Consider the following 12,524-nt stretch of genomic DNA (forward strand, 5'->3'; position numbering starts at 1 on the left):
AAATAATGGCAACTCCTTAGGATCAATATATGAGATATTTTTCTTTTTTTTATTCACAGTTGCCACAAATGATAAAATGGCGATATTGTATGCCCAACCTGTAGCCTTGTGGCTCGATGTGGTTCCATTGATCTCCGCGAACCGCCAATTCCATCACCTTTCTACGATCTGACAGTTGAAGAAATTAAAGCAATTTTCAATTTCAATTTCAATTTCTGTTTGCACAGAAGATATTAGACCTGACCATGCAGAGTGAGGCCACATTGTCTTCAAACTACATTTTTTCGATGGAATTAATTCTTCCTACAAAGAAGTACATAAAGTATGGACGACAAAAGAGATTAACAAGAAAAGCCTCGGTCACAATATTTTTCGGTGATAAAGAAAATCCGATAGTTGCAGAGTATTGCGTAAGACTTAATTCTAGACCACACTTCTGTGGAAGACCAAGATTTATCCCGTTTCATTTCAGACCATTCACAAATCCAGAAACGACAGCAGCTATCGAAGTTCTCATAGAGGAAACTGATAGACTAGCAGGAGATATTTTGTTGGAGAGCTTCAAGGGGTCTTTAGTCAATTGCGAGAGTAGATGTTTTGGGTTTGAGACTAATACCATACTCTGCCGTTGTTTCTGGGAGTCCCGTTGATTTTTTTGTTCTTGTTACAGTGAATGGAACGGCTACCCCACAAACTGCAGACGTCTGGTCAAATGGTAAACTCTTCGACTCTCTTCATTCATTTAGAGATGCGTGGTTAAAAGGAGAGGTAGAAAAACTTAACGTGCCTTTTCCACCTGATCCACATCCTACCAAATGTTGTCCAAAGTATCCACAAAGGCCTCCAGCTGAAGTGGAACCGGACGGAAAACGTTATTCCATCAAAGACCAATCGGTTCACTACATGAACTTGGATTTTCAGTTTGTCGTTTCTTCTACTCATGGTCCCCAGTTGTATCAAATTAAATTCCAAAGAGAACTGATTGTTTACCAGTTGGGTTTATCAGAAATGACCGTATTCTATTCATCTTCCGAGCCAATAGGTAGAACTGCCAATTTCTTTGACAGTGTCGTTTTGATTGGAAACAACATTCAGACATTGGTTCCAGGCGTTGATTGTCCAAGTCACGCAACTTTTGCTGATTCAAGATTAATGTCCGAAATGTCAGACATGCCAGTTGTGAAAGAAAACTCAATATGCGTCTTTGACAGAATACTTGAGTGCCACTACGACGACATTTTGTAGCAGACGACTTTCCATCCGGCTATTACGAAGGTGCACCAAATACTGTACTTGTTCTTAGAATGATTTTTACTCTTGTCAATTATGACTATATCTATGACTTTATGTTTTACCATGATGGTGCTACAGAAACAAAAGTAACGACATCAGGGATTGATTTACCGTCCTATGTTGGTAAGTAAGACACTTGTAAGTATGGCTTTCAAATGAACAGACAACCCATGACCTCTGGCCTCCTTTATCAGCATATGTTTAAGTAGGGGCCAATATGCCCGAAAGTCTTTGTGTGCATTTTCAAAACTTTGACATTTCTTTCCTTACCACTTGCTCTTAATTTTAGGTATTAAAAACAATACCTTTGTATGCTTGTTTTTACACAGCACAGGAGCACGTGCAAAATCAGTGTGAAATGCTAAAAATAGATTATGTACAGACATTATTGTTATACGCCAAATATGCGCTAAAAGGAGCCAAAAATGTCAAATCACATTCAAAATTAACAGGTATTTAATTTTTATGACTTGTATCTTTAAAATGAATGCAAATTCATGATAATTCATCTCGTATAAAAAAATATAATGGAGCACAATGTAAGTTATGACATGAAATTAAACATATTGCCCTGATTTCAGCCGCTTTCTTTGTTGATTTTTTCTTATCTTTTGCACTTATATATCAGCATATCATCAAAGTATTTTTTCACAACTGAAATTGCTATAAATTTCAACCAAAGAAAGAGAATTCTAATATTTACAAAACTCATAAATCAATAAAACTGGTATTAATGATGAATAAATTTTCTTTTTGTAAATTGTGTACATTATTCATTATTACCAATGCTATGCCTATATCACAGTTGCAAAAGTCAACGGGTAAATACCAAACGTCGCTATCGTGACGTCACATTAGCCTGCTTTGACGTAGGGCGACATAGGTCCCCACTTAACTTTAAGTTTGATATTCACATCGGGGGAGCAAAAAACAATTACTCCAAATATGACATTCGAGAGGAAAGTAAAGCGTGGTTAACAAATTTTCAGCATCGCTTGAAATCTGGTACCAAGCTAAATTAAATTGTAAAAATCAATTATACTACTGAAAGAGAAGCTGCATATAGGTACAATTTCAACGAACCAAAATACCATGTTTTCTACATTGAAGAAAAGAGAAATAGGTTTGGGAATCCTAAAACCCCCGTCACATTTCCAAAAACGACCAACGGCCGACGGGTTTTGAAGCAAAAATGGGATTGTTCGGGTGACGGTCGTCAGTTCATCGGCCGTTGTCTTGACCGATTTCGACATATTTTTTTTGTCGGCCGACCAATTTTGTGTCCATCGGTCCAAGTTATAATTTTTCATGCGTCGGTGGCCGATTTCTTCAACAGCAGTTATACGTCGACCAACCTTCGATCATCGTCCGACCATCGGCGGTCAGTTTATTAAATCGGTCGTCCGTCGTTGGACAATAAGGGTGTTGAAAATTTCGGCCGACGGTTAAAATCAAACTGTAGCTCAGAGCTCGATGGTCGAGCGACGATTGGCCGACTTGTGAATATTTAACCTATTAAGGATACATAACACAAACAAAATTTTGATGCTTGGATTAGTATAATTTTTTTGGAACGGAAATTACAAATAATTAATCCGTAAGATATAGAGAAATCTTAAGTGTTCTTTGCTGCTTAGATATGCACCATTTGTCGTTTTTATGCAATTTCATACAAATTTTGCACACATTTTCAACACTGAGTCACAATTTTCTAAGATTCTGCCACTTTTTCTTGCAAATATTACTCACGTCACCTATCTACAGATATATCTATAAAAAAATACTGCCGATTTCTAAAGAAAAAAACATTTTTTGTGTTATTTATCCAAGTCATCGGTGTCCCTAGGAAATAATGTGACTGCTCCGTGTCGCCCGATACTGTGTCAGCCGATCCTGTTCTTTCAGCCGACAAGACCAGAAAAATTTAGTCGCCCGACCATCGGCTTAAATGTGACCTAGGCATAAGGGCTATCGGTAAATCCCGAAAGGAATTTCCAAGAGTGTCTTCAAAGAAGGAGAAGGGAACGAGCCGGTGCATCCTGGATGAGATATTGGCGGTCACAAAGAGAAAAGAAATGGAACGATACAGAGGCTCTAAATACGCTACATTTGACGGAGAAGACAGGACAGTTAATTTTGAAAAGTTTATTGGAGACGAGTCAATCCAACAAGAGGTAAACTACACTAGTCTCATGTATACATGTATAATGAAAATTTATGTTTACTTAAATGACTAATTTGACTGTGATTTATTGAATCCTTCATGATTTGTAATACTAATCCAGTTACTTTTTACACATCTATAATATCGTTTTGATTTATGCTTACATGCATAAAGTTACACATTTTATTAAACTCTCTTGGCAGGGTTCTCTACGTCTCTGAAGTTTATATTTTAAAAGGATATATATGGCAAATTATATTATAATTGATATACATTTGTATTCTTTTACTTTGCAATTTCCCCATGCATCGGGATAGAGTTCGAACTTTTTAGACCTGACGCTATATTGACAAAATATGACGTTACATATACAAACATGTAAAGTCATGTTTTTGTCGGATGCAAGTAATAGTATTGTTGTATGTGTATTACATTTAAAATGTTGTTATTTTGAATTTAATTTTAACCGTGTTAAAATTCATGGCAAAGAAATAATGGAAGATAAAGAATTGTTCTATCATTTTTGGATGTGAAAGAAAGTATCAAAATGAAGATGACGGAGGATTGCAAATGCATATATTTTCACTCGAAACGATTCACCAGGTTCATGCGTTCCATAAGCATGAAAGACGGTTGTTTGACCGAAATTCACAGTGTAACTACTAGTATAACATGCCTCAGTATTAGAAAAACAGGCACGTGGAATGCCGTAGAATTTTCTTTCGCTCAGATCAAGAGATTGATAAACCTAATGCATCGTACAAATCGAGCTGCATTTGTTTGACAATGGCGGACTAGCACACTTTAATAAATGGTTTTCCTTTGAGTTATTTTAAGCAAGAGTAATTCCCCTTGGTTGGAAGTGGGATGCTTAAAGAGTAATGCTTCTTTTTACTAGTTTCAAAGATAACATACTAAAAATGAATACTATAAGGTAAAATTTAAATTAAAAAATATCAGATATTTAATTTTAAGATTGATATTATCTTTCTCGTTAGGCAATGAAAATTCATGTTTTCAGTATTTTGAGAAACTATATAAATATCACATCTGGTAATTAAATAAGGATTAAAACCCCTTATTAGTGTAAAATGTTTTATCAAACGTGCATTTTTGATTAATATGATGAGGGCTCAAAATCAACTAACAGTAATAGACTATGGCACGCCAAATTCACAAAAATGAACTTAACACAGTTTCACAGTTGATAAACTATGTTAACTTCGTTAACTACAGGGAAATTTTTGCCCCTGTTTTATTTTCTCCCCTCCCTCATTAGGGCGAATTTAAAACGGTGCAAATTAAAATAATACAGTATTATTTCTCAATCAAAACTCTGAAAGAGCAAATTTATCTTCCGAAATTGTTTGCAAGTTTGGAAGGGCAAAAATAATACAGGGCGAAAATAACTCTGTATATAGTATAGTTTTTATCTGTAAAACTATATTCAACGGTTGTTAACTTTAGTTTACGAATGCTTACCTACGTTTATCTGTCTGTAATACAACGTCCTCAATAGATTTTGTTGATAAACATTCATTTGATTCACGTCAGTAAACTATTATAATTTAGAATCGAGAACTATAGTTAAGAATAGTTAAGAACAGTTTCACAAATCGTGAAACTATACTTATCACATCGTTTACTATAGTTAAGAGTAACTGTTGTTAATCATAGTTTACAAATCGTTAAACTGTATTTATCAGATAGTCTTTGGTTTGCAGTCGCAAATGAGTGTTTCCAGTGTTAATTACAGTTAATTCTTGTAAAATATAGATTATCGCGTAAACTTTAGTTTGCAAATGTCAAATATAGATTTTTATCGTTACCTGTAGTTTACGGACCATAAACTATAGTTAACAGTCGATTAACCTAGTTTATCAACTGTGAAACTGTGATTAGCTCATTTTTGTGAATTTGAGGTGCCATAATTGACTGAAAATCATTCAACCTTTAAATTAATGATTTGGCAAAGATAAACTTTAAAAGTTCAAAGTTATAACCCTTTTTAATCCCCCCCCCCTTAAATTAGAGTTTTGCGTTTCTTTTACGTTTAATATCAGTATATATCGTATATCATTTTACATGTATAGCGATAAGTCGTCATTTCTTTTATATGGATTTTCCTATTGTTTGAATAGATTTTATAAAATAAAAGGACACTTTTGCAGTGTTCAGAACGTTAATTATTGATAGATATGTCGACCCAAATCCAATGAATTGAAGCTAATCTTTTAGATGATAACCATGATATGATGATTCAAAATGAATTCTGAAAGTTATTCTGAATCATAATTTCTATACCTATACGTCTAAATGCATCGTTTAATGTCAAATGTTGTAGCAATCATCTTTTATTTCACTTTCTTATATTTTGGAATTATACCGACTTTTTCTTGCAAATCTTGTAATTCAGCTACTTTTTTAATCAACAACTTTAAGAATTCTCGAACAGAAGTTGGGTCTGAAATTAAAGTTCTTTCCGATACAAGTCTTACAAAATGTATGTTGGTTTGTCATAAATTTACACTATGTGGATCAGTGGACTGGAGCAAAACTGATAGAATTTGTGTATTAAATGCGAAGAATCACACCAAGAATTCAACTTTTTCTCTGACCAAAACTGAAAATATCCATGTGGACCGCAAAGACTTTCCAGAGGTAAGGAAAACTTTGATAAACTTTCAAATCATTGTTCGTCATGGACCAATGTTCTGGGATTTTATCATTCACCATTTCACACAAATTTTCATCATCACGAAAGATTAATTTTTTAAACAATAATTGGTTAAATCAACTCAATAATCGTTTTTTTTTTCAACGAAATTACGTCTCCGAAATAAGTAAAGTTTTGTTTGCTGACGAACATTCACCCCATAGAATTAATATGATTCTACAGTAACTGTAGATTTCCTTCAAAATCTTTATGTAATTAAACGTGAAATATATTTTTTTTTTTCATTTTTATAATCTTAGGCTGTTGCAGGGGATTGTCTCTTACATTCCTGTAACCTAAACTGGATCTGCATTAATGTTCCTGTGGTACGAGGTAAGAGTTTATTTTAAAAGTTAAGTTTCTTCTAATTGATCGATTAAATCATTAAAATAAAGGAAAGATTATGACAATTGGTTTTGCAATTTTATTTATTTATCTTTAATATATTAAAATTGATATAATTACGATTTTTTCCCTCAATACTTTATAAGAGAGAATGTAGCGTAAAACATACATTGTCCATAATGTAAAGGTGCCATTTACATGATTAAAAAAATTAAGATTGAACGTTATGTATGAAAGAACAAGTTGTGCATTCCTGTTTCTTTTAAAGTTTATTTTGGACGTTCAAATGTAAAAATTTGTTGTAGGATAAACAAAATACATGATGACTCTCTTAAATATAAGCGAGAAATATAAGCGATATTTGAGCTCGGGTCGAAAACGTCGCAAGCCTCGCCCGCTATCACGTTTTCTTACCCTCCCTCAAATATCGCTTATATGTCAAGACAATAACTATGTATTTTATATATATCTTGTAACCAGACGGGGATTAAAACGGGTAGGAAATAGGCAAAAATATCCAAAGGTTTAAAAATAATTGTGAACATGATAAAGAGGACGGGGCAAACAGTTGTAACAGTGAATTTATAATATATTTCCGAATCAACCATTTAGGTTTTTTATATCATATGAATGTAATGTAAAAGTTTTAACAATTACAGAGTCGTGTCGTATTAAATTTGGAATGCTTTTATGACGTCGTATCTGGATATTACACTAGTTAGAGCAACCGGTATGCAGTGACATTTATGTATTGTTATCATAGCGGTATTCAATCCATTACAAAAAATAAGAATTAAAAGCTTTACTTTATCTGTCGGTGTAACAGAGTTAGAATTCATAAATACATGTTGTGTAGTAGCATATATAGTACCGGCACACGTGACAAATAAGGGAAATTTGATTATATTCTGTGTGGATGAAGAATATTGTGATAACGAACAGCAGTCAATCAATTAGAGAAGTACGTACATAAAGTTAATTCTTCTGGAAATAGGTTTGTGGTATATCTTTTTTTTCCCTGAAAGATGAACACGTTTTAATGCGAATTACATATACTGTGAAATCACTAATTCACGTGTTGGGCGCTAATTTTCGTTGTTTTCGAGGTATAGGGAGACCCACGAATTTATTACCACCACAAAATGTACAAATTGATAGGCATTAATTTTACAAGTTTTTCCAACCACGAAATTAAATCCCCACAAACCGATATTTTTTCCTCAAACCTTGAAAATTTTAACCAAACGAAAATACTGTGATTTTACAGTAGTCTTACAATGTGTGTCAGAAAACCAATTCAATCATTGAGGGATAATTTTTAAACTCAATTAAAAATTAAGCACTTTCATTCTCTTTGAGGCTTTCATCTTTAGCTTTATAAAGAGCTTTATAAAATTGCCACAGCGTAATATGAATTTTTAACGGCTTCTAGCTTGCAGTGCAATATCAGCAATTTTGCCAGATCAAACGTGTAATTATTCAATCAAAGCTGCAAGTGACTACTTTCATTTAAAAATCAATTGCAAAAAAAAAAAACACAAAACCATTAAGTTCCAAATCACTTTAAAGGTCAAGTACGGTAAAAATAGATCTTAAAAATGATGATTATAAATCATAAAAAAGCATAAATAATTACACATACATGTAATTAAAATATGCAGTAGAATATTATGATATATACAAACATACATTGTACAAAAGTGATGAAAATGGTATTGAAATCCTGTTTTGAAACATAAATTCTAGGAAACATGAAATTTTATTTTTTTTCTTTTGATGAGTGTAGGATTTCTGCATTTCTATATGCTATCATAAGTGATAAAAACAATAAGTTCTGTATAGTAATAATGCTATGCTGAAAACAATAGAAATATTTCAAATTGTTTTTATAATCTTTTTATCTATTGTCATCTCTATAAATTTAAAAGAGACTTGCTTAGATCACCTTCGAGAAGATTCGCATTTAAGAGGAAGAGATGGGGTATATCAGATATATGTAGCCTCAGAAGTGAAAGCTGTGTATTGTGACATGAGCACTGACGGAGGGGGATGGACAGTAAGTTAAATTTAATACATTTAATAGATGTAACTGACATAGTATAGCAAACACAGTGTAAAGTTGTTACAACCATAGTATAAAGTTGTTACAACCATAATGTAAACTTTTCCACAACCATAGTGTAAAGTTGTTACAACCATAGTGTATAGTTGCTACAACAATAATGTAAAGTTACAACCATAGTGTAAAGTAACAAACATAGTAAAGTTGTTACAACCAAACTATAAGAGTAATGTTGTTACTAAGAGCATGTAAAATTTGTTACAAACGTTACAACCATAGTTTAAAGTTGTAACAAATATTGTGTAAAGTTGTTACAACTATAGTGTTAAGTGGTACCTAACATATAGTTAAGTTGTTACAACCATAGTTTAAAGTGGTAACATAGTGTAAAGTTGTTACTCACATAGTGTAAGATTGTTAAAAACTAAAAGTAAAGTTCTATCTAACTTAGTGAAACGATGTAAAATACACAGTGTAAAGCTGTAATTGACATGGTGTAAAGTTGTACCCAACATAGTACACGTATAAAGTGGTACGTGTAACTGCATGTTAAATAGTGTAAAAGTTGATCTGAAATATAAGTATAGAACGAACGGTATTCAAGATCGTAAGTCTGTAAAACAACACAAAGTAGGAGCAGGCCAATCTCGGATCTGCAAAAAATAAAGAAAATGTTGGATTAGGTGTACATGTAATATAAAAGTGATCATCCTTTAAAGACCGGTCTCAACCGCCGTTTGCTTCTTATCATATTCGAATCCGTCGATAGTTCAGTGTGTATATAAAGACCTAATAATTGCATGTAGTATCAAAAATGTCGGTCAGCATTTGAACTCATTAAAAATTGCTTTTGCTGATAAGGTCATTGTATCGACTATGGAACTTCAGAAATGATAACTTTAAGCAAGACTTCTGATATTTTTGTTTCAGCAATGTGTTTGTCAATTGATTGCCTCGTTTTAGAAATCGTACAATAATTGTATATTTAACTTCATCTACAAAAAACTTATTACTTTGGGTAGCATCGACACAAAGAAACAAACGTTAAGCTTATTTACTGTTTACTCAAATAGATACTATTATATAGTCTAGCATTAAATGTCTAGCAATAACTTTATATGACATAAAATTGCCATTGATTGAAGGCTATTCAACGACGACAGGACAATTCTACAGATTTCTTTCGAACATGGATAGAATATAAAGAAGGTTTTGGTGACCCGTTCAGAAACTATTGGATTGGTAAGTTTTATTTTAATTGTATTGCAAACATACGTGAAAAAAAAAATATAATTTTAAGTTTAAAATCCGTTGTTTAACCTTGGAAGAAGAAGACTATTTTCATGCAATTTATTTTGTTATAAATCACAAAGAATAAATTCTTTGTTATAAAATTTTGATTGCGAGTCATAAGTCGACAAAATAATTATAAAGTGTAAACCAATTTTTATTCGCGTGAAAACAATTTTTGCGAGGTTTGCGAAAGCCTCATCTTTGCAAATATGTCTAGCTGCGAACCGGTGTTTAAAGTCTTTGTGTCAATTCAGAACAGAGTTAAAACAGACTTGATCGCAGATATTAATCGTTGCAAAGTAGTTAAAAAATTTAACCACATTAAATGACGAAATGAAGTTGTCGCGAAATAAAGTTGGTTTACAAAAAACATCAAAATAAAATATTTTCATTTTTTAAATAATTTGCATTGTTAGACATCCAATACACAAATTCTCAATTTATGTCATCCTCACTATTCTAATTATCTAAATTCAATTTTGTTTATTATATTTTATGAAATTAAATACATGTACATGATTCAATATTGCCTAAATATTTTTCATTGAAAAAAAGGAAACGATGCAATTCACACCTTAACTAAAAAGGGGGACCTGGAACTTCGGATTGAGCTCCAGCGTTTTAATGGAGAAAGGGCTTTCGCTCAATACTCCACGTTTTCCATTGGGAATGAGGACAGTTACTATAAACTCCTGGTGTCTGGGTATTCTGGAACAGCTGGTAAATAAATATATTTTTCTTTTTAAGAAATATACATTGATTGAATTTCAGTTCCACTTCGATTTCCGAAATATCAAGCCCATTTTAAGAATTTATTTCTATACATGTATATCAAAAAAATGTATCTTAAGTTGTAAAGTCGTAAGTTTTTATGTTACATGTTTTGATTTTGGTAAAAATTTGTGATTTAAAATGTTTCAAAAGTGCCTTGGAACTTTTTTCATACCACATCTGCTTTTCTCCACTTCTCAAATACATGTATATTGTTGAACAATATTCTTGAAATTTCCCCTTCCCTACTGTTAATATCTCAGTGAGGAGTAAAGAAATTAACTTGATAGAATATTTACCATGTTAATTAAATCCTTGATTTTTTTTCATGAAACAATTTTTATTTTATTCATCGTTATAAGATTCAAAGTTTTTAGAACTCTTAGAAAAGGGTCTAATAAAGGTTGACATTTGTACCCTATAAAAGGGAAAAAAATACATTTTAGAGAAACTTTAATATAATATTAATATTAAGATATAAGATTTTCTTCAATCCAGCCTTAGACACCAATGCTTCTTAGCATGCATGATATGTAGTAAGTAGTGATTATAGTGTCTGCAAAGATTGCAAAACCCTTTAAAACTAAGTATTATAGTATTTTATGGAATTTTTTGTCTTCTATTTCCGTCAAGTATTATAGAATACATGACGGAAATAGAAAACAAAAGATACCAAATCAGTATAAAAATCCAGACAATTTCTCTGAATGCCTGGGTGCCTTTCGCTTTTTAACCTAAAATATATTTGTTGATCAGTTTGCAATTAGAAAATGCATTGCTGATATTCCATTTCGCTTTTTCTGCAAAAATATTCGAGATTTGACAATTTTCCATATATAACATAATTGACTTTTATCTTTAACATTTAAGAAATACTGTGGATAAATTTATATAAATTTGTGGATTCATAGATACTTTTTTGAGTATTCATCATTACTTAACTTCTGAATTTATTAATCTGCGGAACGGACTACCTTAACAAACAAATTGATTCTCTTATATCCGACTTTAGACAAAAAAAACCTTTTAATAAGAAATAATAACAAATTCATAGAAAAAAATATTGATGAATAAAATAATGATGATAAAAATATACGGACATTTTAGCAATACAACAAATTCCTCAGATGAGAAATGATTATTTAAGTGTTCTTAAAATGATAAAATCATGTTACAGGTGATAGTTTGACTTATCACAATAACAGAAGATTTGCTACTAAGGACAGTGACGTTGTTTATCTTGGACGATATTGTGCAACGGAACGTCATGGTGCTTGGTGGTACTATCATTGTAGTTACTCAAATCTAAACGCTAAATACGGAGACGTTGGAGATAACGGACCAGGATACGTGGTATGGGATCACTGGACAGGAGGCGAATCACTTAAAGAAACCATGATGATGATCAGAGAAAGTCCTTAATTCAATCATCCTTCAAACCGCAGCTCACCAGGATATGTTTTGCTTATCGACCTCGACACTGTTTTATGCGTGTAAAACGGTTAAAATTTTTTGCGCCTCGGTAATATGTGCGAGGGTAATAAATTCAGGAATTCTTTCTAAATATCGAAACTTTCATAATCGTTACAATTGTTTTACAACGTACGTCAACGCAGAACTCTTTTCTTTTTACTTTAACTAGAGCCTATTGTCTGGCATCTACAAGAAAGAGATATGTTCTAATCTTAGATATCTTTTTTACTTGGACAGATATGTTTCTCCTTGAGAAATATCTTTTCCGTGAAAAGAGATATTTCTGAACGTTAAAGAGATATCTCTTTCACCAGGAGAGATATCTCTTTTACTTTTAGAGATATCTCTCAAAGTGAAAGAGATATCTCTTAAAAGTGTTTAAAAGAGATATCTCTCAAGCACAAACA

The 12,524-nt window shown here is 32.2% G+C and overlaps 1 pseudogene; it reads left to right on the forward strand.

Annotated features, from left to right (window-relative positions):
- The first annotated feature begins 245 nt into the window (after nt 1-245).
- LOC134234722 (putative amine oxidase [copper-containing]) lies at nt 246-12,066 on the forward strand (annotated as a pseudogene).
- The last annotated feature ends 458 nt before the right edge of the window (nt 12,067-12,524 follow it).

The sequence above is a fragment of the Saccostrea cucullata genome, unplaced genomic scaffold, assembly GCF_032062105.1.
Source record: "Saccostrea cucullata isolate Sc308-1 unplaced genomic scaffold, CSIRO_AGI_Scuc_v1 ctg3674, whole genome shotgun sequence".
NCBI classification, from domain to species: Eukaryota; Metazoa; Mollusca; class Bivalvia; order Ostreida; family Ostreidae; genus Saccostrea; species Saccostrea cuccullata.